This window comes from Culex pipiens, chromosome 1, assembly GCF_016801865.2.
Source record: "Culex pipiens pallens isolate TS chromosome 1, TS_CPP_V2, whole genome shotgun sequence".
NCBI classification, from domain to species: domain Eukaryota; kingdom Metazoa; phylum Arthropoda; class Insecta; order Diptera; family Culicidae; genus Culex; species Culex pipiens.
This window is the reverse complement of record NC_068937.1, coordinates 112,983,034-113,010,937: the sequence shown is the minus strand read 5'-3', so window position 1 is coordinate 113,010,937 and position 27,904 is coordinate 112,983,034. Positions and strand designations below refer to the sequence as shown.

The 27,904-nt window shown below is 35.4% G+C and overlaps 1 protein-coding gene across 2 annotated transcripts in view; it reads left to right on the top strand.

Annotated features, from left to right (window-relative positions):
* Positions 1–345: 345 nt before the first annotated feature.
* The window catches only part of LOC120432530 (E3 ubiquitin-protein ligase RNF19B-like), a 117,912-nt gene continuing 90,353 nt past the window's right edge, over positions 346–27,904 (top strand). The window contains exon 1 of one of the 2 annotated variants that reach the window (XM_052706810.1): positions 346–840. The gene's annotated coding sequence lies outside the window, so the exon portion shown is untranslated. The remainder of the gene's footprint in view (positions 841–27,904) is intronic. The other variant, XM_052706811.1, reaches the window with a different exon arrangement.

Below are 27,904 nucleotides of genomic sequence, written 5' to 3'. Positions count from 1 at the left end.
TTTTCCACCAGCGTGCTCTCTCGCGCGTTCGCCAGTCTCTTCCCAAACTTGCGCAAGCCAAACGTCAAACACACGCACACCATGGAAAGTAAACAAAACCTTGGCTGCAAGGGGTCGTCCATAAGCTACACACTATTATTAGTACCAAAGTGGAGAAAGGGTGCTTAGAAGAAACATCAGTTTTGATCCAAAACATATGCATTGATGCAAAATTGGTATGAAACAACATTATTAAAAATCATTCAAAAATATTAGTTTTTACTACGCGGTTTTGGTGCGACCCGTCAGCAGTGTCAGCCCAACAACCGTCATCGCACTAGCACCACTGCTCGCCGAGTCTCGATTTCTGCTGCTGGCTGCCAGTTTGCGTTTTACAATCTCGCGTCGTAGTCGCGGTCGTTGGTCGCGCGTTCACCGTTTTCGCGTTTTGCTGCTGCTTTTTGGAACCAGTTCTGCTGCTCCGGGGGGATTGTTTCCGGATGACAAACGTGTGTGTTGTTCCGGCCTACTGTGGGTGTTAGTGAGCAAGGGGTTTTCGAAGAAAGTAAGTGCGTGAAAAGTTTTTGGCGAGTTTCGGAAGACCTGTCAAAAGTGGCAACGAGTTGGTGCGCCGTAGAAGTTCCAGCTGCAAGCGCGGAAGGGAGAAGTGGTTCCACGGAGGGACGGGCAAGAGGAAGATTCTTGAGTATCCCAAGTTTGCTAGTGTGTGTGGGTTTGTGTGTTGCCTTGAGTTGAGAACCTGCTGCTGCCGTGTGGGAAGCCATCCAAGGAGAATACCGGAGTTTGGACTAGAAGCTGATTTATTCTGGGAGCTTCTGCTGCATCCGGGACGAAAATCTGGTAAGCTTGCACAATTGGAATCTTTGACACGAACGCGGAGGGAAAGAAGAGATACAAGTTGACAGATCGGTTTCGTCCGAGATGGTCCCGCCGTTGGCCAGAGCGAGATGGGACCAGAGTCTCGTACGACGACGACGACAAAACAGGGGAGTTGGGAAAGAAAAATATGTCTGAAAATCCATCAGCGCTAGCGCTAAATAGCCGGAGTGTTGCTGCTGCTGTTGCTCTGAAAATTGTCTATTTTTAACAGCGCCGGGGGGGAAACCCGGATCGTCACCGAGAAGAAGTCCACTAAACGGACATTCGATTCGACAAGATTCGAGCTGCATCTGCCCATACTTCTTTACCCCTTGGAGCACCCAAGACCGACTCCAAGGTCCAGTTTGGAATGGTTGTTTACAATCTCTCGCGCAGGTCTTGACATTTGCCTGCTACTTGTTACGCGTGCCAGGGAAACAAGCTTGGCTCGGCACCCGCTAGAATGAGTTCGTTGGAGGAGAGAAGCAAACATGGGGCTTGTGGGACGCTCTAACCGTGGAGGGAAGGCAAGGTCGCCATAGTGAGAATTACCGCGGGTTCTTGGATATTGATCGTTTGTGCGAATTAAATATGTTTAATAGATAGGATTAGGGTATTATGTAGGGGAAATATACCCATTTTAATCACTCTAAGCCGTTCAACCAATTCTCATCACTTTTGCCGTTTTCCGCTATTAAATCGACATTTTCAGATGTATCAACTATGTAGAGTTGCTTGCTCACTTTTCTTTGAGCTATTTATTACTTTGGAACAGTCAAAAACACTTTATGAAAGCTGTAATTCATGATCAAAGTGCTGATAGGCCGATAATAGAAATAGGCTGAGAAAGGGTATAGTTCCCCTATGTGATGTAAAATCAGTGAATTTACGGGAATTTTTTATTCTGTTCTGGTGGTCATCCATAACGAGAATTTGTGATAGTTTTGATGAAATTAAAAAAAAAAACATGGGACTTTTACCGTTTGTCGTCAGTGGAAAGGAAGAAAAAACTGAAAAAATACAGAGTGACCATCGGCGAAGTAATTTTGTGGTCCTAGCTTGATGTAGCCCGAATTCAGTGAAAGCAGCATGTGTTTTAGGATTGGTTTAAGCAGTCCCGTTACAAGAACTGCTTTCCATTTGCATAACTGCAGATCACGGCCAAAATGCCAAGCAGCAGGAGAAATTGCCGAGTGTAACCATCTAACGGGCGCTGCTAGCAGTCGATCATGCAGAACCATATGTGCTACCGGAACTGCAGCTGAAAATTTCAACAATGAACATTTGAAGTTTCAGGCGACGTTTGACGAGACGATCAAATGGACTGATGCCGTGACTGATGCCCAAGATTCCTGATTTGGTGAGATCTTTCCTTTTGAATATCAGAAGCATCTTTCATTTACACTGACACACACACATTCCATTTAAGACAATATTTCTTTCATTTCAAATGAATTATTGAATATTTTTCTATATTGATGTAATTATGAGGGGAGAATCTAATTTGCTCTCCATCCACTTGAACTGTTTCTAATTCCTGATTTCCTGAGCTTCTTTTGCTTTTGCTACAATCTATCTCTTTTATGTCCTTGTGAGGGGATCATCGATCCATCCGCATTGACAAACTATCTTTTCATTTTTCTGTCTTTCTTCATATTTTTCGCTGTCTTTTTCACACTTACTACCAGTCTTTGTGAGGGGATACTGAGCTCGATTTGCTCTCCATCCGCATTGACCTTTTCTCATCTTTGATTTTCCTTTTCATCAGTAGTTAGAATCAAAGCCGGGGATTGGGGAGGGAGCATCAGGGCAGTGGACAGTATGCTGTAGTGGCGGAGACTGGATGTAGATAGTGGAAGACCAGAACTACGTCACAAGGGGAAAATAGTGTATTAATTGAACATATCTTAAGGATTGGCTAACTACTGCACTTATTGACTTCTGTCAGTTTCCAGCTGTCTGCCGCGCCCTTTTAGGCCCCCAACAGGGTGCGAGCCCTGTTTTTCAGCTTTGTCAGACTTTTTTCGAAGTTATTGGAGGTTACTGTCGGAAGGAGATTCTCTTCCCCTGAGGACACCGTGAGTGATTTTGCTTGTTCGCGTCCAACCACCCCCTTTTGGCCCTTCGTACGGCAGTAATTTGAAGGTGCTTCTTTCAAGTCTGAGCCACTGTAATTCTAGGCAACCGCTACATAGGTCATCCTTGTGGCCCTGTTGGTTATCCCATCAAATCAAATCAAATCAAATCAGTAGGGAGCGGCCGTGGCTGACTGGTCACGGTGTTTGCTTTGTAAGCGTTGAGCTATGACTGGAATTAGGAATACTGTTACTATCAACTATATACGCGCTGGGTCCTTGTCCATTTGACAAGGGTTCGGAAGTTCTAAATAACGTTTGAATCCTATTGGTCCAAACGTTCTTCAGGGCGGGGCTTGTCGATATAAAAGCTGAAGTACCTCGCGCTCGGCTAGCCAGCGTAGAAATGGGTCACCGAAGCTCGGCAGAGCTAACACCTTCCAAATGCCTATGCGAGTTATTTGCATGTATAGAATGTAGATCTAAAAATACATGGAAACAACTCATTTTTTAAGACGCGGCCGCGTGGTCCCGTTTGGTTGGTTGCAAACACACACACACACACAAACTGTTATTGGCTTAGTATTTTCAAATAACAAAAAATGTTATTCCCAAGTTATTTCCGTCTGCTCGGGTACGTATCAAATCAGCCAGCGGTGCGAGAGGTGCGCCATGGCATTAGGTGCGTTTTGTTCCCCGCGAGTTCAGAACGCTTGGTCACACATTCTAATAATACGAGTAGTTTCTGGGAGTCGATTTCATCTGCTATTAGGAAGTGTCCGCTCTGGCTTTGCTCGGTCGCGGCCGGGCAATTAAATGGACGTGTTTTTTTCGGGATTCGTTTTTCAGTGATTTCAGTTCGGGCCAGAGGAACGAAGTTTGTGTTTACACAACACGGAAAATGCTTATTTGACTTGTTTATGGCACTGTAAAGGGATTTGTGATAGGCAAGATCCGGAGATTGGTTTCGCTGGAAAGGTTGTTTTGAAATAACATTCGAAGAAAGTGGATATTATGTTTTCATAACACTTGGCAGGAGGATTGTCTCAATCAACGACGATGTTTACCTTTTCGCGTTGAAGTTTGTTTCAGTTGCACTGTAAGTGGTTTCTTATCAATATCTTTTTAAATTTACGTCCATAAATTTCTAACGGTTTTGATAACTCAATGACATCACCCTTTCATAATTCTGAACGGATCAATTTCACATCAACCAATTCCAATTTTGTGCTTACACGCATTAGTTTAGCACATTGTTCAAGCTCAGTAACGGCTCTCAGCACACCTGAAAACATTTCGCCGTTTCCATTTCTTTTCTGCGCGATTTTGCGCGCCAGTTGCAAATAAATTTCCACGCGCGCTGGCCGCGTATTGTCCATTGCAGCTCTGAACCAAGCCCACTCAGCTTTTGCGCCTTTTACCGGTTATTGCCAAAAGGAGAGAGGCCCTAACACTGAGGCTTGAATGAGCTAATTCTTCACCCTTTTTCTACTGGGGGTGCGCATTAGGCTTGCACAATTTCCCCCGGCTTTATCGGGCGCGGATCTTTTTTGGAGTTTTTTTTTTTCACCAACTTTTCGAACTTCTTTTCGATACAGCGAGAGAAGGCAGGTACCTACTCACGCTCCGTCTATCAATATCTGGTTCAGTGGAGGGAGATCGCCTTGCCGCCGCCGCTGCTTGCTTGCAGATATTACGTGCGTGTAATTTATTTAGTCATATTCAGCGCCAAGACAGGTCGGGCCAGGCCTGGCCAAACCCGGTGAGAGTTGCTGCTGCTCACCACGCCGTGGTTAATCTTGGCGTTATGTAACGTGGAGCTGCAGCTGGCTGGGTCTGACAATCTCCCTCTCTCTGTATCGCAGGCCTTGGGGGGTACCTTCGTTGATTGGGTTGAACTCACGTTATAACTGTCGGAGAAACGTCTATTCAACATTAAGTAGCCGGCGGTTGATCAGGTGGAAATGATGCTGAATTTCCCTCAAACTTAAATTTGATATGTCTGATTATTACCTCAAACGCGACCTTCACTTTCGATAATAGACCAGAATAGCCGCATGCTAATTAGGTACCCAACTCACGTTGACTTTTCTGATAAATGACCTTACTTATGCACATCGAGTGTGTGTCATTGATGGATGTCGGTTTGTGTGCAAATTCAGGATTAACAATGTCTTGTGTATTCCGGAAACGGTCAAGACAATTCGGCGCGTCCGCTGGTCATTTGGGAAACAGATACACAGAAAAAAAAATCATGGTAAAATTACATCTTAGAAGGGGTACATCTTTTATGTCAGAAAAAAGGTGTAATTTTACCTCTGGAAATGTGTAATTTTACCTCTTTCTGGTGTAATGTCCCATTTTAGTCTAAATTGAGGTAAAATTATATCATAAAAGAGGTAATATTAAATCTTTCAAAATTACAGCTTCCAAATTTACATTATTTTTACTGTGTACGCAATGTCATTAATCGACCACATACACGTACTTCAATTCCTATACCCCGTTTACTCTGCAAGGTCAGTCATGTTACAAACATGGACTACCCCGGACGGATGCTAGCCGCACTGCTCCTGGTCAGTTGGTTTGCCCAATCGGTTGCCACCTCAAGCTGCGTCGTAAACTACGTTGTGTCCACGTGGAATCATCTCTTTTCTACGCGTATTCTACGCGTTACCGGGCGACGGACATCTGGACTGGGTGATCCGGAGTCCCCGGTTGGAGAACGTATCGCGACTGGTCGTCAACTGTGGTGCATGGGATCTGCAGTATCTACCACGGTGATTGTTATGGAAGGAGATATCACGGTGGTTTTGGTCTCGTTTCCAGAGCAGCGTTTTCACTATATCAAAATTTTGAGCGAGTTGAAATTCTCTATCGTTGTATTCATACTGGGTTATGGAAGCATAAAAAAAACTTTCCGAAACCAGAAAGGGGTTTTCCTAAAACTTCTTTTGGAAATCGACACACGCGACCCATTACCGTTGTTGAAGGACACGGATACCAATGTGGAATATTCAGGCAAACCTTATTGAATCAGACATTAATTAACAGTACCATTCAACGGCTTACACATCCATGTCAAAATAATGATAATTTATGCTTTGAAGCATTCATGTTCGATTATGTCGTGGATTTTTATTGTACTTTCTACAGTTGGAGAGAGTCTAACGAAAAAACATTCCATTCGTTAACCACATCTATAGAGCAATTCTCTACGAAATCGGTATTTTTTCTTCAATTTTAAATTTTATATTTTTCAATCCGGCTGAAACTTTTTTGGTGCCTTCGGTATGTCCAAAGAAGCCATTTTGCATCATTAGTTTGCCCATATAATTTTCCATACAAATTTGGCAGCTGTCCATACAAAAATGATGTATGAAAATTCAAAAATCTGTATCTTTTGAAGGAATTTTTTGATCGATTTAGTGTCTTCGGCAAAGTTGTAGGTATGGATACGGACTACACTGGAAAAAAATGATACACGGTAAAAAAAATGTGGTGATTTTTTATTTAACTTTTTGTCACTAAAACTTCATTTGCAAAAAAAAGGTTTTTTTTAAATGTTAGTCTTGATATAAAAAAATATTGAAAATATTGTTTTCGAAAAGATCGAAAAATATCACGAATGTTTCAAATTTTAAAATTGTAAATCGGACCATTAGTTGCTGAGATATCGACATTAGAAAATGGTGGGTTGTTTGGGTGAGACTTAGAAAACATCAATTTTCATGTTTTTAAACCTTTGCATGGCAATATCTCAGCAACTAAGGGTCGTATCAACAAAGTTCAAGAATGTAAAATATAGAGAATTTTCTCAGCTCTTCAAAAATATTTTTTTCAAAAGTGGGCAAACATGTGCACAGAAAAAACGCTGAATTTTGGAATGTTGGACATTTGGTAGGTTGAATATTACCTCTTTTTTGAGTAATATTACATGAAAAATATGTTAAAATGTGAACCTGATGAAGATTCATCAATAACTGATGAAAATTCATCATTTTCTGGGGTAAAATTATTATTATTTTTTTTTACACAAAATCTGTCACCATTTCCTGATGAATATTACCAACATTTTTTTTTTCTGTGTGCACTAATTTAAAAAAAATGAGAAACTGTGACTATTTTCAAAACAGTCACCTCAAAATGGATTGAACCTGAAAACGATGCACTGTATCATAATTTCACTTAAGTTCTTTTTATTGCTAATTTGATTTTACATCGAAAAATTAAGTTGAAAAATTTTTGCGACCAATATTTCGATTTTTTGAAAGAATCAGTTTTGGTACAAAAATTCATAACCAGGTCAAAAAATTTTTGCACAACCTCGAAATTTCTGAAAAGTTGATATCAATCTAAAACATTTACAGAAAAAAATAGTGTATTTTTTTGCAAATCAAGTTTTAGTGACAAAAAGTTAAATAAAAAATCATCAAATTTTTTTTAACGTGTATCATTTTTTTCCAGTGTAGTCTGTATCCATACCTACAACTTTGCCGAAGACACCAAATCGATCAAAAAATTCCTTCAAAAGATACAGATTTTTGAATTTTCATACATCATTTTTGTATAGCCTGCTGCCAAATTTGTATAGAAAAATATATGGACAAACTAATGATGCAAAATTTCTTCTTTGGGCATACCGAAGGCACTATAAAAGTTTCAGTCGGATTGAAAAATACAAAAATTAAAATTTAAGAAATAAGACCGATTTCGTAGAGAATTGCTCTAAATTCTAAATTCAAAATAAGTTAAAAAGATTGCAAAGCTTTTATTTGATTGATAGGTCGTCTTCTTATAGTGTCTTGATAAGATCTTGTGACATTTACTTAACAATCGAATCCAGAAGAAAATCGATCACTAGTTTTGTTTTTTGCATGTTTTCTATATTTATGAAAAAGAATAAATTTGAAAAACCTGAACATGATGAAAAAAATATATTTTGAATAGGCATTTAAAAAATTGTTTTACTTAATTTTTTGTTCTGGCATGAATACTTTATTTAAAAAAATAGAGTGCATTCATACAAAATGGCAGAGGCGACGCGTGGCCAAAATGTTTACCTGTACAAACAATCTTTTTAGTGATTTTCAAGTTTTTTAGCTCAATCATATTTAAAAAATATCTATTATACATAATTAAAAAAAATAGATGATGTTAGGAATATTGCTGTGAGAACTGTTGATCTTATGATTTATATTAAAATAGTAACTCTTTCAAATTACAGCAATTATTATTCTTCAAGAAGTGTAAAACTGAAATGCTTTTTACATTGTTGTTTTCTATAATTAGCTTGTTTTGTATATAAAAAAACTAAATCAAAACATGAGGCGTAATCCAATCACAAGTTTTCCCCTGGAGTTTTCTTTAGAATGACTTCTCTTATGTTCCATTGGATTAGATTAGAGCAAAAAAAAAAATCATTATTCTCAATTCTCACTAGGCAAACATTCCGGATGTTGACCATTCTAATCCTGAAATCACGTGCTCTAGTTTCCTGACCAAAACAATTAGGCCATAAACATTGTATTTTACGTTTCTCTTCAAAATTTTCCTAAAAAACTAGAGGGAAAAAATTAATATCGATGAAAATTATGAAAATCTACAAAATATAAAATAAAAAACATCACTTTATAAAATTTTCTCAAAAAAAAATAAACGATCAAAACTCAAGAATTCAAACCAATTACACATTATTACGACAGCTTTATTTTGATTTTTGTTTTTGGACAAACAACATGTAAAGGAAATTATTGTATGCTTGGTAGGTTAAAGATTTTGTTCTATTTTCTTCCAAATTATTTTGCAAATCTGTCGATGAACTTGCTTGCTCACTTTTAACTGAGCTATTTATTACTTTATTTCAGTTAAAAACGCTTTTTGGAAGCAACTATTTATAACAATTAAGAAAAGTTTTACAAACATATTTGAGCGAACACGCCAAATCGTTTTAGAATCATGGAACAGCCAAGTGCATTCGTATCCATAAAGCTCTCAATGAAAATCTAACGCGCACTGAAAATTCTCCCAAGCAGCCACCAACTTGTCCGAATTTCTCCATGCACGAGTTCCCATGCAACGCATCCAAAAATACACAGAAAGACCCCCCTATTAGTACACGCTGGACGGTAACGAAAAAGGACACGAAAAAAAAAACAAAATTTTAACTTTGTTTTCACAGAACATCAATTCCCCAAAATTGGTATTTTTGGATTTTTTAAATTTGTTGATTTGTTTTTGAATACAAAAACCGTAACTTTTGGGCAAACAGTTTGCTGGCAAGTTATGATTTTTGAAATGTGTTTTTGGCCAATTATATATATTTTTTTACTTCAGTTTATATTCTAAAATCAAAGGAGAATGGGTGAAATTGATCCAAGGATGTACACAAAAATAAATACTAAAATACTAAAATTTTCACGTTGCCACCATTCTCTCCCTTAGCTGGGTGTCAGGAAAAAACAAATTTTCAGTCAGGTTTTTTTGCATCGTTCCTTAAACTGATGATTCTCTTCCTCGATGGTCCCTTGTATGTTGACAACTCGGTCGACTGTATTTCTAAGTTCTCACGTTTAAACTTAAAAAAGGCCACCACCCAACGCTCTGAATGCTCCGTTCCACTTAAGGGCAGAACAATCGTCGTGGGACCTTTTCACAACCCAATACCGCAATCTGTCTCTCTGTCTCTAGGTATAACTCTCTCTCTCTCTAGAGTAAGTCAGTAGGTTAGAAGAAAGATCGGGTGGGGTCGGGAACAAGAGCAAACAATAGAAGCTAGCGATGAAACGCGATGTCATGGGAACACACTCGACACAGTCTCCGCCAAACGGTTGTAAAGCGTTTGTCGTGCGCGCGTGTCGTGGAACGCTTTAAATCGCACACTTCGGGCAGACATCGATCAAACGTCACGAAGATTGCATTATTTTGTTTCTTGGCTGCGCGCTAGTGTGAGTGTGTGTGTGTTTGTTATGCATTCATGTGCAAATCAAGCGAAAGTGGCGAAAGGTGTGTTTGGACATCAAAAACACACACACCAAACTACCACGGTGAACAGCTCGACGCAAAGCTCAAACTATATTTGCATAAAACGCCGTTGCGGTGGCCGGTTGTGCTGTTTGCTTCTTTGCATATTGATTGGTCCGATGTGTTGTGGTGTGATTGCATGTGGCGTTTGCAAATGGATTTCCTTGCAGTCCTCCACAGAAATGACCCGGGTCGGGGGTTCGACAAATTTGAAACAAATGAATTAGAGCTATTAAAATGTGGTTTGAAGTCGTGCTACTCGTAGATTCCTTCTGAACCTCGCGCGGGTTGGCAACGATTACGAGAGCTGAATGTTTTAAGGTATTGAAGGACGCCGGATAACTAGGTTGGATCTTTGTATGCAAACTGTAGCGCGGATAGCATCATCAGGTCGAAATTTGTCTCGTTGGGCCCGAAATACATCCGCTTTTTCACTTAGTTAGCTTGGTATATCAACATGTTGTATCATGTGAAGCGTAGCTGAGCCTATACAATCATCCATAACTGGCAATTCTTGGTAAAGCTGTTCTTGACAAAATTCCGAAATGAGTTGCCTAAAATAGGGACATCTACTCTATCCATCGTGAAGTGTTCAAAGGATTCACCAGTTAAGTGCTCTTATCTAATTTCTTTCAAGCTCATTAGGAATGGCTTTTCCTGTTTATTTCCAAGTAAACTCATTAGCATTCCCGTCTTGTTACCTGATGACATAGTAACTTATTGCTGTGTACGGGGAATACCCCCTCGTGAACGTCGGGTGATATTCTAATGAATATTCACATACTTTTTAAGAGTGCTTTTCGCTCCAAACAAGAGCTGCTGGTACATTCAATTGACGAGATTCTATCTTTCAAATGGCAACTAATTCGTTATGTCTGTGTTACAAAGCGTCAAACAACTGCTGTAAAAACTAACTTGAACAAATCACGACGAGTGGGATGTACTTTTGCAACCTGTTTCGATGGATGTTTACCTGATACCTACACACTAGGGTGCCCAGAATATGGGACTTTTTTTCAAAACCTCGCTCCACAAGCTGAATATTGTTCCTTGACCTATTTTAGGACTCTGGGCCAAATATGAGCAAAATCGTTCATCATTTACCCATTGATACTCGGAGGTGAAGTTTGTATGGGAAAAATCGAAAAAATGTATGGAAAACCCAAGTATCTTACGGTTTGGTCTGCACGGTGCGCTACTTCCATCCAAATATTCTCAAAAGTGAGATTCTTATTGGAAATTTGATGCTCTACAACTTTGTAGAACATACCAAAGCTGTAAAACTCGATCCTGAAAAGTTATTTGCGATTTAAAATAGTCATTTTTGTATGAAAAACATTGTTTTCGCCAATTTTAGGCTCGGGTATCAATGGGTTAATCTCAACCAATTTCGCTCAAAATTTACAGAGATGCTTAAAATATCCCAATAAACCGTTTTCCGCTTGTGGAGCAGGGGGTCATTTTTTCTGGGCACCCTACTACACACCCGTTGAGAGTTGCGATGAGTCAGTTTGATGTAATCACTCTAATCGGCAGCGCACAATTTTAAAGTCTTTGTCGAATCCAGTGTGGATGGGGAGAGGTGGAGCGGTTCGTGCCGAACCATGTAACAACACAATCTGCAAAGTAAAACAAGTGTTATCAACGCGGCGACTGACTGATTACAGGTTCGCCCTTTATGGAGCTGCAGTTGACTGCGTTGCAGCAGCAGCCGTAATGATGGTCCAATTTGATGGTTGGTGCAGCGATGACGGAACGGATCGAATGACGTTTCCGCCGTAGGGTTGAGCTGCGAGCATCGCGTAACTCACACTCCAGGAAGCTAAGCAGGAGGGATGACCTTTGGGATGAATTGCAACTATGATTGATGAGGTGCTTTGCTGGTTGTGTGGCGTGGTTGGTGCGTCTATTATTAGTTTGTGAAGAGTACGTCACTGGAATGGACTTACGTGTAGATGAAGTACAACTGAGGGACTCGTTTGGGAATTGACGTAATTACGACTACTTACAGCACAACTGAGTTTCCAAGCTTCAAATTTCAGATCATTTTTTACCTTTAAAAAATGTATAGTCGTTAACCAAAAAAATTAAACAACAAATAATGGTATTCACATTTTAATGAAAAAAGAGTTTTAAAATGCATTTTACACCTGCCCAGTTGTATTAAAATCATTAGTTTTCAAAATATCCAAGTATTTTTTTTTCAGCCCAAAAAAAAACTTTTTGCAACATTTTGAATTTCACAAAAAATCTAAACACAGCAATTCAATTTGAAAAGAGCCTAAACCGAAAAAAAAGTTCTCCGATCGGGCTCAATTTTTTTTTCTGGGGGTTCCTTGGCCAAAATAATTAGACCCGTATTTTTTTGTTTGGCCATTAGGGTGACCTACGCCGTGTTAGGGTGGTCTGAAAAATTGCAATTTTCGTCATTTTTCGCAAAAACCTCTTTTTTTCGAAAAATCATATCTCCGCGCCATTTCATCCGATTTTAGCTGTCTTAGACGCAAAAGAAAGGTGATGAGTTTGGCTATTTGGAAAAAATTGTAAGAAGTTTCAAAAATCTAGCTTACCATTTGAAAAAGTCGCATGAAAACTTAAAATGGCGTTTTGACCGTGCCTGGACCAAAGAGCCTATGTCTGAACATATTTTTATCTGATTCCTAGGAAAATTTCCCATAACATATCAAAAAATTGGCGATGTCGAACCGTACGTTTTGGAGATATGATTTTTTGAAAATATAAACTGAGTTTTTCGACGCGCCACGCGCAAAAACGGGAAAATGACGAAATCGCCAAAAAATCTACTTTTTTCACTAAAACTGCGATAACTTTAAAATTTTAGCGATGACCTATAGATGTTAAGGTATCATTTTTTTGTAATTGAAAGACGCAACTTTTGGTCTGCTCTCACTGAAATACAATTTTTATGTGATCACTACTCAAAGCTTTCAAATGTTTGGAGCGATTATTTGAAATATGTTTGCATGTTTTGGGCACTTCTAATATAATACGAAGTAGTTTTTTATTTGATCTTACGCCCTCGGTAGCTCTAGTGCTTTATAAAATTTCAACTTTTAACTGTAATTTTTTAAACAATTTTAAACAAATTAATTATTTGGTTAATCAGTTTGGTCATGGTAAACAAAAAGCAAAAAATAGATAAATTTTGATCTTGGGGGAAGAGGTCCCTTATTTTCAAATGATATAACACATTTTAATTGTTTATTTTCATTTCATAATATCGCAATTATTTTAAACAAAATCTATTCCTAGTTGTGAATGCTTCAGAAATTAATATTATCTGAAATAAATCTTGACTTGAAATTTTAAGACGAACTGATTAGTTCAAAAAGAACAGTAAATTGAATTTGATAAAATAAAATTTAGTGCTTTAATTATTTTTTTTAGGTTTCCAAATGAACCAAAAATGTATGCTTCCGCTTGAATTTCGGGAATTCCCGGGAAATTTAGAAATTTCCCGGGAAACGGGAAATATTTTTTTCGGGAAATCCCGGGAATTCCCGGGACGGGAAAATGGACGCTCTAGTCTAATTATTTTAGCCAAGGAACCCCCAGAAAAAAATTGAGCCCGATCGGAGAACTTTTTTTTCGGTTTAGGCTCTTTTCAAATGAAATTACTGAATATTGTTGGTCAATCCCAGACATGCTAAATATGGTTTCAAACACAGGAAAATGCATTTCAATTTGTTTCAGTTGATAAGTGTTCTATGTCCATCATCAGGGGCGCCGACTCTGGGGGGGCACGGTACTTTTTGCCCCCCTTAAAATTGGGCAGGGGGGGCAGCCCATACATTGTGCCCCCCCAGAAATTTTGGAAGAAAAATATTCTTATTTTAAATATTACAAAAAAAATCACAGAAATAATTGAAAATAATATTTAAAACTGAATTGGAATTAGATAGAATTCTTGTAAGCGAATCTGTAAAATAGTTCAAAAACATTTGTTGTTTTCTAAATCGACAACGTTTCATCTATACTACTGCGCTCTCTTATGCTAACTAGGTAGGAAAACCAGCAAGCTTAGTATACAAGAGCAAACTTACGCAAACTCTTGCCAAAACAATCATCAAGTTTTCAGACGCAACATTCTGCGATTTGCCATTGTAGATCAGGATTTAGCGAAAATGAACTGAAACACTTTTCAAAATGGTCATTTGATGAAAACTTTACATTTAAAAAAATGCTGATAAATTCGATATTTTTTTGAGTAATTTTAGGTAATTTTTTTCTTGATTTTTTTCTTGACCAAAAAAATGCAAATTTTTGGTCGTATCAAATTGTCATAATGCTTTTTTTGATTTTATTAAAAACCGTTTGTGTATCTTTTTGGTTATTCTAAAATTCTAAAATTCTAAAATTCTAAAATTCTAAAATTCTAAAATTCTAAAATTCTAAAATTCTAAAATTCTAAAATTCTAATATTCTAAAATATAAATAAAATTCTAAAATTCTTAAATTCCTAAATTCTTAAATTCTTAAATTCTTAAATTCTTAAATTCTTAAATTCTTAAATTCTTAAATTCTTAAATTCTTAAATTCTTAAATTCTTAAATTCTTAAATTCTTAAATTCTTAAATTCTTAAATTCTTAAATTCTTAAATTCTTAAATTCTTAAATTCTTTAATTCTTAAATTCTTAAATTCTTAAATTCTTAAATTCTTAAATTCTTAAATTCTTAAATTCTTAAATTCTTAAATTCTTAAATTCTTAAATTCTTAAATTCTTAAATTCTTAAATTCTTAAATTCTTAAATTCTTAAATTCTTAAATTCTTAAATTCTTAAATTCTTAAATTCTTAAATTCTTAAATTCTTAAATTCTTAAATTCTTAAATTCTTAAATTCTTAAATTCTTAAATTCTTAAATTCTTAAATTCTTAAATTCTTAAATTCTTAAATTCTTAAATTCTTAAATTCTTAAATTCTTAAATTCTGAAATTCTTAAATTCTTAAATTCTTATATTTTTAAATTCTTAACAAATAATTTGATGTAAAATTTTCGATTTTTTAAACATTGATTTTTTTTTGTAATTTCCAAATTTCTGATTTTTTAAATTTCTGAATTTCACCTTTTGATTTCTTAACATTTTTAAGCCATAAGTTTTTTTAACCGTAGGGTTTTCTAAACTTTTTTTTTTAATTTTGGAATATTTTTTTCTGTTATTATTTTTCTAAATTGCAGATTTGAAAAAAAAGTTTTTTAATGTGTATTTTCCAATTTCTAAAGTTCTAAATTTTTGCTTTTTACTTTTGTTTTCATTTTTAGAATATTTGTGTTGTTGAATTTTAAATACCTGATCATTTTTATTATTGACTGTTACTTCTGGAAAATAAGTGAGAATATGCCAATTAGAAGGAATTCGCCTTCCAAACATATAAAAAAATCCCCCAATAAACATTCTCAATCACGTTTTAATAAATTATCTCTTTCAAAAAAAAAAAAAAAAAAATGGATTCCGGATGAAAAAAAACTGTTATCACATCGTAATATTCAAATTGGTAAAATTCGTGATATATAATAAACTTAAACATCAAATCGCCACTCTCACCTAACGAATTTGGAAAACAACCGTGCCCCCCCAACATTTTGGACTAGTCGGCGCCTCTGTCCATCATAATTTGGAAGATTTTGAAAACATCTGATTTTTCGGACCGATTTTGAAAGGAGAGCGACAAAAACTTTTAAAAATATTTGCACCGGCCTTGTTTAAAAAACCAAACCTAAATTAATAAAACTCGTTAGGCATGGTGAAATTCAATTCAATTCAGTTTATTTTCCGAAATAACAATTTTACAACTTGTGTGAATGGCTGGTTCATAGAGATTTGGTGTTCCTTGCAACTATTTCCTTTTCATTAACTTGGCTTGGTACCAGAAGGTTCTTCAAATGCAGTTAAACAAAAACAATCCAAAATTTGTCCAAAAAACCTAGTGAGATGACATGGTGAAAAAAAATTGCGAATGAACTTTTGTAGGCCTGTAGTTTTGAGCACGAAAACCATAAATGGATATCAAGTGTATTTTTTTCAATTAGGGCCGTTGCAAATATGTTTTGTAGTTTATGTCCCCCGACATAAACTTTGAAAAATATTTGCAGTGGCCTAACTTAAATTTGAAGTGTTTCCCTAAGGCCAAAAATATAGTTTAGAATCAAAGTGTTTTAAATTCCCAAAATTCGTATTATAAATTTTCTAATTATTTAAAGGACTCACAGCAACCAAGTAAATTGTTGCTTTCTTATCCAAAATTGTCGAACTTAGGGACCCAATCTTGCAGCTGATTGTAAATATAATCAAACTTTGTTGTAAATCGTTTTGTATGCAGTAATCTAGGAGTTGAATCTATAATTATCTTGATAGTAACACAAATCTCGGTGCAAAAGGCTCTGCTTGAAGGCACCGTTAAGATTTTTTTTAATTGCAGTTTTCTAAAAAAATCAATCTTGTTAATAATAATGAACAACACAATTTTTTGCTGCAAAATCAAATTTGAATTTGAAAATAATGGCACAGTTTTCAAGTTGTTAAAATGTTCAATTCAATCCATGTTTATTTGTTATACTAATCATAAAACAATTTGCTTCACTGATTACAAAATGACAGGGCGTCCAATTTTCCCGGGTTTTGAATTTCCCGGGAAACGGGAAAAATATTTTTGAAATCCCGGGAATTCCCTAAATCCCGGGAAATTTTTGAAACAGTCATAAAATCTCTGTTTTCATTATATTGGATATGTTTTCGAGCTAAAAGTCATAGAATTAGCTCAAAAATATTAATTTGTTATGCTTTGGAATTAAAATTAACCACATTTTAAATACACTGTGTTTTATTTATTTTTGTTTATGATGTGACTCAAAAAATCAAACCATCCATATTAACGACCCCCGGGTCTTTTGTGGTCTCTATTACAAGTTTCTGCTCGAACCTAGGAGTCCGAAGGCTTGAATGGGGAGAGCACCCAAACCTCTTTTTACTCCAAGGAACCTTCCACCCCAGTGTTTGAACTGACGACCTTTGGATTGCGAGTCCAACCGCCGCCAGCGATTCCACCGGAGTAGGCTTGGTTTGGTGTGTTGTTTGTACTTATGGCATGGAGACGACTCCTACACCTGGAATGACTTAACGGCCTAACAACCAAGGCCGGGACCGACATTTTATTTCCTCATCCGATGGAAGGTTGCAGCAGATGGGAATCGAACCCAGAATCATCCGCTTACAAAGCGGACAGCGTAACCATTCGGCCACGCACTGCCACATGACGATGTGACTAGAAAAGCCAGAAAAAATACTTTGAAACTGTTATAAAAAACAAGAAGAGATATATTAAAAATAAAAGTGGTCATTGTAATTTTTTTAATGTAAAATTTTAGATAGTTTTTGAATGTCATGTTTTATATAAAACAGCTGTCTTAATTCGATGAAAAATAATTTTATATGATATTTTTTAAAATTCAAAATCAAAATATACGCAAATATAATACGAATACCTAATCTTTAAAAAATCTATAAAATTAAATAGACAATATTTAAAGCGCTAGGCATTATGTAAACTAAAAATATAACAATTTTCCCTTATAATCCCAATAAAAGCTGATATATGCCGAATGAAAATTTTAATGCTTTTAAATTGTTATCGATTACTGTGTTTTCAACTTGTTATCTGTTTCCACAACCAAATCTGAACTTTCAGAATAAAATTAGTTTTTTTTTTCAATTTCGGGAATTCCCGGTTTTGAAATAATCCCGGGATTTTTGTCCCGGGAATTCACGGGTTGGAGGCACTACAAAATGCAGAATTTTGGAGATACTTACAGCTACAAAATAATTCAGATACAATCATTCAATCAAATAAGTTCAGTACATTTCAATCGATTAAGCGAGAGCAGAAAAAATGTTTAAAACAATTGCTATAAATTGCTCAATTTTAGAAAAATCATATTTCTATTATTTTGAAAATAATGCCTTTGACTAACCATTTCTGAAAATATATTTTCAAAAAGTCAAGAATTTTCCAATTATTTTGCCTATTGGACATTGAATACTGGTTGCTCGTTCATAAGATAAAGATCAAATTATCAGGAATAAAAAAAAAATAAGGTTTTCAATGTGTCTAGCTAATCAGACTAAATCTAAAAAAAAATGTTCGCTCTACAGCATTGTCATGAAAATTCCAAAAACAGTTTAAGTTTGGAAGTATGCATATTGGCTCTTTTTCGATGTAATTTTTGTGGAAAAAGTACAAACACACGTAAATATATGTTAATTTGCACATTCTTTGAGACACATTTTTCTACCAAAAATCTGTTTAAATTCCTCGATGGGGAAAAATATCTAAAATAAAATAAAATAAATATAAGTAAACCCTTTTATGATAATCCCCTGCAACTTTGATTTTTGTCCTAAATGCAAACTTGCACTCAAAACACCCGGCTTTCAACTCCAAGTACCTGCGGCCGCCTTTTGGGGTGCTGTGTACCGTCGCAACTCACGATAAAAACGTACACACAATACGTCGAAATCAATTATACACACCAAGTTTCGGCAATGTGCTGTGCAGTGCCGAAACCGGCCAAACCTGTCCGGTGTGTGTGCGGTTGACGAAGGTTTGCTGCTGCTTGACCCGCAAAATGTTAAAGACCCCACCGAGCGAAGAAGTGAAGAAACGAGCCGCCAATTTTTGAAACTGATGCAATAATGGACGCGGTATTGACATCCAGATGGTGAGTTCATAGGGGCCGTAGCAATCTGTTGTTTAAAGAATTGTTCAAAATTTGCTATCAAGTGTAGGTTGGCCCATTTCAGTTGTTACACTCGAAATATGATCGTTCCTTTTCTTTTTCTTCCTTTTGAGTGTTCAGTTTAGCTCAAAGCTTGTTCGTTCATTGAGAAATTTAACACGGACTGTTGAATGTGTTGATGTTATTACTGTTGTTGATGTTTAAGTAACCTTCAAGCTCAGGTAAAGAAAAATGATCATAATTGAAAGGGCACACACTCGTACAATCGTATACACACTAGTATTGTAGAAAGAATGAATGTTTTTAGTCGCGTTTGTCGAATTTCTTGCATAACTCGAAATCTCGCTATCGAGCAAGTTTGGGCAATATTTGCGTAATCGCTTCGGCAGTTGCCTTAAGCCAAGTTGTCAAACTGCGAGGCATGGAATGTATGCGCACCGCCAGTCGCCGACCTAACGGTTGTTGTTCACTCAAATCGTTCTGCTCCCAATTCTGCTTTCCGCTACTATTGCACTGTTGATGTCTGGTTTCTGCTTTGCTTGGTTGTGTGTTGACATCGTGTTTGGGTTGTGTACGTGTTGACAACATGAAATTGGTAGTGCAGAAATATTTAAATGAGAGTTTGATTGTTGCAATCTAAGTTTTGACAAGATCAGCTTAATGTTTGTCTATTAAATTAAAGTATTTGTGATAAATTTGACGACTCTCAGCTGAACTTTATTAACAATACATCTTGATTGCTCGAATATGGTCTATTTGTTGAATTAAGAACAACAAATCCAATGGTCATGACAAACAAACTGACAACTTGAATGCTGGCCACCATTGCTATCATCAGTTTGCACCTGTCAAACGAGTTATCATCAAGTTACTTCGAACTTATCTGATGATCTATATAGCCGAACCACACTCAGAATGCAACAAGCTTCAAGATCAATTTTCCGCAAGTAACACCGAACAACAAAATTTCTGCGCAGGCTCTACTCGAGTTTGTATGTAGAATTAGTGTTTTTCACTACTCCCACTCCCACATATTGCATGCAATTTTTAAGTAGTATGCAACAGTGACGAACCGCCCTAATTCTGCGCAGTCATTTTTGTCAATTTGTGTAGGTCAGTGTAATTGGTCTTCACGAGCAGCCAGCAAACACCGCGCCACGCGATAGTTGTTTGAACTTGAGCAAAGTTGGGGGCCATAAAACGGGTGACAAGAACCAGCTGGTATACACAACCAACCGTGTACAGTCAGCTGCAGGCAGATGCATTTCCTGACATGTGCACTATACCTACTACATCACGTGCCGGTGGTGGAGCACGCAAGAGTTAAAAACAGACCGCGCGAGTTCGGGTAAGTATGTCAGAGGAGCCAACACCACTTGACATCACTCACCCACTCGGTCTTTCTCGCTGGCGAGAAAGGGGTCGTCTGTTGCTGGCAGGCAGTACAGACTGTGTTGAAGACCTGACCGGGCATACCCGGTACCAGAACAAATGGAGCAAAAATGCTGCTGTGTCTATCGTTTTGGCATACCTGGTACTAGCAGGATTAGGTTGCTCTGGATATGACACTACTACTTTCCGGTTGAGTTGCACTCAAATCTCAATTGGGTGCTCCAATCAAGATGGTTCTCCGTGTTGATCCCTAATTGTGGGTGCATGCATCCAAAAGTGGACCGATGCTGGATGCTGGGCAAACTGTGTCAAATTTAAAAGTCTCTATGTTGTACTAGTTTTGCCTGTGTGAAATGTTAAGATTTTGGATATGCGTCGGCATATCTACGTTAAGGTGAAGCCGTTGATCATTTTCGAAGAAAATTGATCATCACAATAAAATATTCTTTATCAAATTCAATTTAACGTATTTCAGCACCAAAAGGAATCAGCCTTCTTGAAGCCACTGAAAGAATTTTTGATCTAAATCAAATGTGCTTCAAAATTTATATAATTTTGTGGCACAGTCATTGACGTCTTAGTTTGCAATCATTGATTAATGACGATTTCCATAACTTTACAGGGAATGGGATAATCGTTACCAAAAGGAATCAGCATGTGTAGTGCACTATTCTAAACAACTTGTTGAAGGAATTTTGTCAAAATATTGTAAGCGACGCAAAATTTATATCTTTGAACGAAAAATCATAGCAATGATGGAAGTCTTCACGTTAAGAATTAGGTTCTATGGCTGGAACGTGCATTTCAATTGTTTGCGAATTTGGCAAACTGTCAAACACGAAAAAGTGCGAGTTTGTTTGTTTGCGATAGTGTAATAGCTCCTTTATCTATTTTTATTTTTTTTATTTGTTAATTCAAAATTAAATTTATCTCCATTTTCTGCTTTCAATAAATATTTTCAGGTCTTTTATATTGAGTTTGGAGAACAATTTATAAAATGAGTGGTTTGGATTGAAAACCAATAAGGCCATTGCAAAATTTAAACCATCCTCATCCTTAGAAAATTCCTCAAACCCCAGGGAGCAGTTCTCTACGGCATCGGTATTTTTTCTTTAATTTTAATTTTTGTATTTTTTTATCCGGCTGAAACTTTTTTGGTGCCTTCGGTATGCCCAACGAAGCCTTTTTGCATAATTAGGGTATTTTAACCATTAGTGGACCCCCTAGTAGAGCCGAAGCACATTTTTCACAAATTTTCAATATTTTAAGCACTTTTTCATAACCCTTTGTACAAAACAATGAAAACTGAAGTCTTTCGAACAGTTATGACTATTTGTTTCATCAGTTATTTGTTTTTGAGCAGAAAAATAGCCAATTGAAAAAAAAGTTTTTTTTGCCTGTTGTGGACCCCCTTTTCCTATAGTGGACCCGGGTCCATAATCCGATTGTGGACCCGGGTCCACTATAGGAAAACTGTTATTTTTATGCCAAATTTAACCGATATTTGATGTTTTGATGCATGGTGTAGGTCTAATGATAGATATAATGAATAAAAGATGGATTTTGCTCACTTTTCATCATAAACAAATATTTTTTGTTAACAAATTTGGCTTTAAACAACAAAAAACCAAACAGACATTTAAACACTTTTATTTCCGAAAAAGATCAGAGAAAACGTCTCAAAAACCACTGTAAACATAAAAATAATTTAAAAAAAGTAATCTTGATGCAAATTTTTCCATATTAATTACATAAATGGTTGACCGATACGAAACAATAGAATTGTTTACAGTTGCTGATAAAACCACGCATGTTTATTGGAAAAAGAATGTTTTGTTGTTGGTTTATTATTATAAAATATCATTTCAAACTGCAATTATGGTGCTTCAGTTAAGTACAATTAACTATAGTTTTGATTAATTATAAATTCTTACGGCTTCAGCATTATTGGTACTTTTAACATGAAAACAGCTATATTTATTCTCATAATTGAAAAAATATGCGTTTAGGTTGATAACAACAAGCATTTATTGTATGTTTTAGAGAAACTTTTGCTTGAATACACAGTTTTCATAATTTTTTAAGGTTTAATTAACAGGGGTCCACTTTTGGAATAGTTTGGATTTTCGTTGTCCTATATTGGACCCCCCTAATTTTTGCTCGAAAATGGCAGTTCTTCGCTTTATTTTAGTAAAGTTTCATAAACTTAGATTTTTTCGACTTGCTGAAGTTAAATAAGCAGTCAAAAAATGATTGGATAGTTAATTCAATCATAAAATATCAATGCAGTTTTGTTGTGAAAATGCTAGTGGCCATGGCTGATTTCAGATGTCGAACTCAAAACACTTATTTTGGTGAAAAGGACAATTCAATGTCAGTCATCATTGTTCTAAATGATGCTGAACATGCCAAATAAAAGATTTGTAGACAACAACACGCTTGAAATTGTGATTTTCCCTGGGCCTTGTAAAGTCAAGGGGCATGATTTGATCCTAGTGCATTAGTTAAAATTTGGGTATACATACTTTTTTATAAGCACTATGGACACCACTTCATGCTACGAGAACTCGCTTTGCCGCAGCCCCAGGGCTTAAGCGTTGACCGATAAGCTGTCTTCGTGAACTAGGTAGTTCTCCGATAGTGAAAATATCACAATTGCACAAGACACCGCTGCTTCTGTGACTTTTTCACTATCACAATGTGGGTTTTAGGTTGGGACTTCAGGATAGTATAATTGTGTTGTTGCTTAGCATTAGCATTTAAAATAAATCTGTATCCTTTCCAAATCTATTTGATGTTAAAGTTAGTTGCAATTGTTAAGTAGGAGTAATGCTGTCAATAAACTTTGATTGATGTAGAATACTAGGCATTCTTTTATGTCAAATTGTCCATAGAGTCTCGATCAATCAATAATGTAATGATATCGGACAAAATTCGTTGATCTGTTGAACTAACGGTTTTCGGATTATGGTTGTATCGACAATTGTTGCGAATCGAGGAACTACGGATCTTTTGACGTAAATGGTCATCCCTTTTTCAAATCGCGATTTGTATCCTATTTGTATATCAGTTCATATTTTTTTTTTATTGTTTTTGATAGAAGTAGTACTACAACAGTTAAAGGAACGTTTACTTTTGAACGTTAAGTTAGAGGATTTTAGATTAAAGTTTAGGTTTTCAGTCCAAAATAGTTAGCAAATGAATATTTGGACTTTAAGGAATAATTGAACATTTTGGACTTATGAATAACACTCAACTGTGCATTTATTCTAGAGTCAGATCCATACAGCGTCAGTGTTTATTTGGTCGAAGTGTACTAATTCATTGGCAGATCTGATTCTAGTTGTAATGTACGACAAGACTACTGACGGACGTGACAGGACGAGGGCCCAGTTTAGAGGTTTCAACATCAACGATGTGCGGCTGGACCACCCTCCCAAAAAAAAAAAAAAAAAAAAAAAAAAACAACACGCTTGAAATTGTGATTTTATTGAATTTTCCATTAAAAACCCTTCAGAGGGTCCACTATAGGAAAGGGGTCCACTAATGGATAACGTACCCTAGTTCGTTCAAACAATTTTCCATACAAATTTGGCAGCTGTCCATACAAAAATGATATATGAAAATTCAAAAATCTGTATCTTTTGAAGGATTTTTTATGATCGATTTGGTGTCTTCGGCAAAGTTATAGGAATGGATAAGGACTACACTGAGAAAAATGATACACGGTAAAAAATTGGTGATTTTTTCATTCAAAATTTTAATTTTTTATTTTTTTTCTGATATTTTTTAGAGGACATCAAATGCCAACATTTCAGAAATTTCCAGAATTGGCAAAAAATCTTTGACCGAGTTATGATTTTTTGAATCAATACAATTTAAAAAAAAAATCGAAATATTCGTCGCAAAAAATGTTCAATTTCATTTTTGATGTAAAATCGAATTTGCAATCAAAAAGTACTCTAGTGAAATTCTGATAAAGTGCACCGTTTTCAAATTATAGCCATTTTTTTGGTAATTTTTTTCAAAATGGTCGCAGTTATTCATTTTTTTAAATTAGTGCACATGTTTGCCCACGTTATATTTTTATATTTTTGAAAAGCTGAGACAATTCTCTATCTTTGCTTTTTGGAACTTTGTTGATACGAGCCTTAGATGCTGAGATAAGTCTCACCCAAACAACCCACTATTTTCTAATGTCGATATCTCAATCAACTAATGGTCCGATTTACAATGTTAAAATATGAGACATTCGTGAAATTTTCGATCTCTTCGAAAACAATATTTTTACAAATTTTAAATCGAGACTAACATTTCAAAAGGGCCTCCTAGTATTGAATGTTTGATCCTTTTGAAATGTTAGTCTTGATTTATTTATTTTTTAATATTGTTTTCGAAAAGATCGGAAAATTTCACTAATGTTTCATAATTCAACATTGAAAAATGGGACCGTTAGTTACTGAGATATCGACATTAGATAATGGTGGACTGTTTGGGTGAGACTTAGAAAGCATCAATTTTCCTGTTTTTGAACTTTTGCATGGAAATATCTCAACAATTAAGGGTCGTATCAACAAAGTTCAAAAATGCAAAATATAGAGAATTTTCTCAGCCTTTGAAAAATGTTTTTTTCAAAAGTGGGCAAACATGAGCACTAATTTTAAAAAATAATTACTGCGACTTTTTTGAAAAAACTTTTTTCAAAAAAGTTACCAAAAAGTTGCTATAGAGCAATTCTCTACGAAATCGGTCTTTTTTCTTCAATTTTAATTTTTGTATTTTTTAATCCGGCTGAAACTTTTTTGGTGCCTTCGGTATGCCCAAAGAAGCCATTTTGCATCATTAGTTTGTCCATATAATTTTCCATACAAATTCGGCAGCTGTCCATACAAAAATGATGTATGAAAATTCAAAAATCTGTATCTTTTGAAGGAATTTTTTGATCGATTTGGTGTCTTCGGCAAAGTTGTAGGTATGGATACGGACTACACTGGAAAAAATAATACACGGTAAAAAAAAATTTGGTGATTTTTTTATTTAACTTTTTATCACTAAAACTTGATTTACAAAAAAACACTATTTTTATTTTTTTTTATTTTTTGATATGTTTTAGAAGACATAAAATGCCAACTTTTCAGAAATTTCCAGGTTGTGCAAAAAATCACTGACCGAGTTATGAATTTTTTAATCAATACTGATTTTTTCAAAAAATCGAAATTTTGGTCGTAAAAATTTTTCAACTTCATTTTTCGATGTAAAATCAAATTTGCAATCAAAAAGTACTTTACTAAAATTTTGATAAAGTGCACCGTTTTCAAGTTATAGCCATATTTAAGTGACTTTTTTGAAAATAGTCGCAGTTTTTCATTTTTTTAAATTAGTGCACATGTTTGCCCAGTTTTGAAAAAAATATTTTTGAAAAGCTGAGAAAATTCTCTATATTTTGCTTATTCGGACTATGTTGATACGACCTTTAGTTGCTGAGATATTGCAATGCAAAGGTTTAAAAACAGGAAAATTGATGTTTTCTAAGTTTCACCCAAACAACCCACCATTTTCTATCGTAAATATCTCAGCAACTAATGGTCCGATTTTCAATGTTAATATATGAAACAATTGTGAAATTTTCCGATCTTTTCGAAAAAAATATTTTTGGAATTTTCAAATCAAGACAAACATTTTAAAAGGGCGTAATATTGAATGTTTGGCCTTTGTGAAATGTTAGTCTTGATTTGAAAATTCCAAAAATATTTTTTTCGAAGAGATCGGAAAATTTCACAAATGTTTCATATATTAACATTGAAAATCGGACCATTAGTTGCTGAGATATTGACGATAGAAAATGGTGGGTTGTTTGGGTGAAACTTAGAAAACATCAATTTTCCTGTTTTTAAACCTTTGCATTGCAATATCTCAGCAACTAAAGGTCGTATCAACAAAGTCCAAATAAGCAAAATATAGAGAATTTTCTCAGCTTTTCAAAAATATTTTTTTCAAAACTGGGCAAACATGTGCACTAATTTAAAAAAATGAAAAACTGCGACTATTTTCAAAAAAGTCACTTAAATATGGCTATAACTTGAAAACGGTGCACTTTATCAAAATTTTAGTAAAGTACTTTTTGATTGCAAATTTGATTTTACATCGAAAAATGAAGTTGAAAAATTTTTACGACCAAAATTTCGATTTTTTGAAAAAATCAGTATTGATTAAAAAATTCATAACTCGGTCAGTGATTTTTTGCACAACCTGGAAATTTCTGAAAAGTTGACATTTTATGCCTTCTAAAACATATCAAAAAATAAAAAAAAATTAAAAATAGTGTTTTTTTGTAAATCAAGTTTTAGTGATAAAAAGTTAAATAAAAAAATCACCAAATTTTTTTACCGTGTATTATTTTTTTCCAGTGTAGTCCGTATCCATACCTACAACTTTGCCGAAGACACCAAATCGATCAAAAAATTCCTTCAAAAGATACAGATTTTTGAATTTTCATACATCATTTTTGTATGGACAGCTGCCGAATTTGTATGGAAAATTATATGGACAAACTAATGATGCAAAATGGCTTCTTTGGGCATACCGAAGGCACCAAAAAAGTTTCAGTCGGATTAAAAAATACAAAAAAAATCGAATGACCGAAATCCTAGAGAACTGCTCTATAACTTAAAAACGGTGCACTTTATCATAATTTCACTAGAGTTCTTTTTGATTGCAAATTCGATTTTACATCAAAAAATGAAATTGAAAATGTTTACGACCAGTATTTCAATTTTTTGAAAAAAAGGTTTTGATTCAAAAAATCATAACTCGTTGAAAACTTGGCATTTGAAGTCCTCTAAAACATATAAAAAAATTGTGTTGTTTGCAAATCAAGTTTTAGTGACAAAAAAGTGAAATTAAAAATCACCAAAATTTGTTTTACCGTGTATCCATTTTTTCAGTGTAGTCCATATCCATACCTACAACTTTGCCGAAGACACCAAATCGATCAAAAAAATCCTTCGAAAGATATAGGTTTTTTAATTTTCACATGTCATTTTTGTATGGACAGCTGCCAAATTTGTATGAAAAACTGTATGGACAATATGACAATATGATGCAAAATGACTTCTTTGGGCATACCGAAGGCACCAAAAAAGATTCAGTCGGATTAAAAAATACAAAAAAAAATTGAATGATCAAAATCTCAGAGAATTGCTCCAGGAAGAAAAAAAAATCTTGTGGAAATTAATATTTTTTTCTGTGAACTTTTGAAAGCTTGTTTTTAACAGTAGTTTATTTGTCCTGTCATATGAAAAAAAAATATTTTGATGACCATTCCGGAAAATATTCCACTTGGCCTTGGGAGAAATCCGGGCAAAAGCGGAAATTTCAAAATAAAGAAAACAAGTTTTGGTCATCTACAGTACTAGTCAAAAGTTTATGACAATGGACGATTTTTTCCACCTCGCTCAAAATTCAGTTGGCTGGTGTAACCAAATGAAATTTTCAACACAAATAGGCTGGAAAGGAAAAAAATATCGCTGGATTTGTTTTTTTTTAACAAGACGAAGTCAAAACGCGACATGAAGTTATTTAATTTTGTATCAAAGTTGCATTAGAGTGGTTTGCCCATCCTAACTACTCAAATATTTATCGAGTTATTCAACAAATTTAACCAAATCCGCCAAACCACTCCAAGTAGAATCAGCATGCAAAATGTGTGACCTTCGAAGCGACCATTTGCGTGTGGAGGGAACCTCGTCGGCACTTCTTTTTTTCTGGGGGGATTCCTTTCTCTGCCAAATTCACGACGGT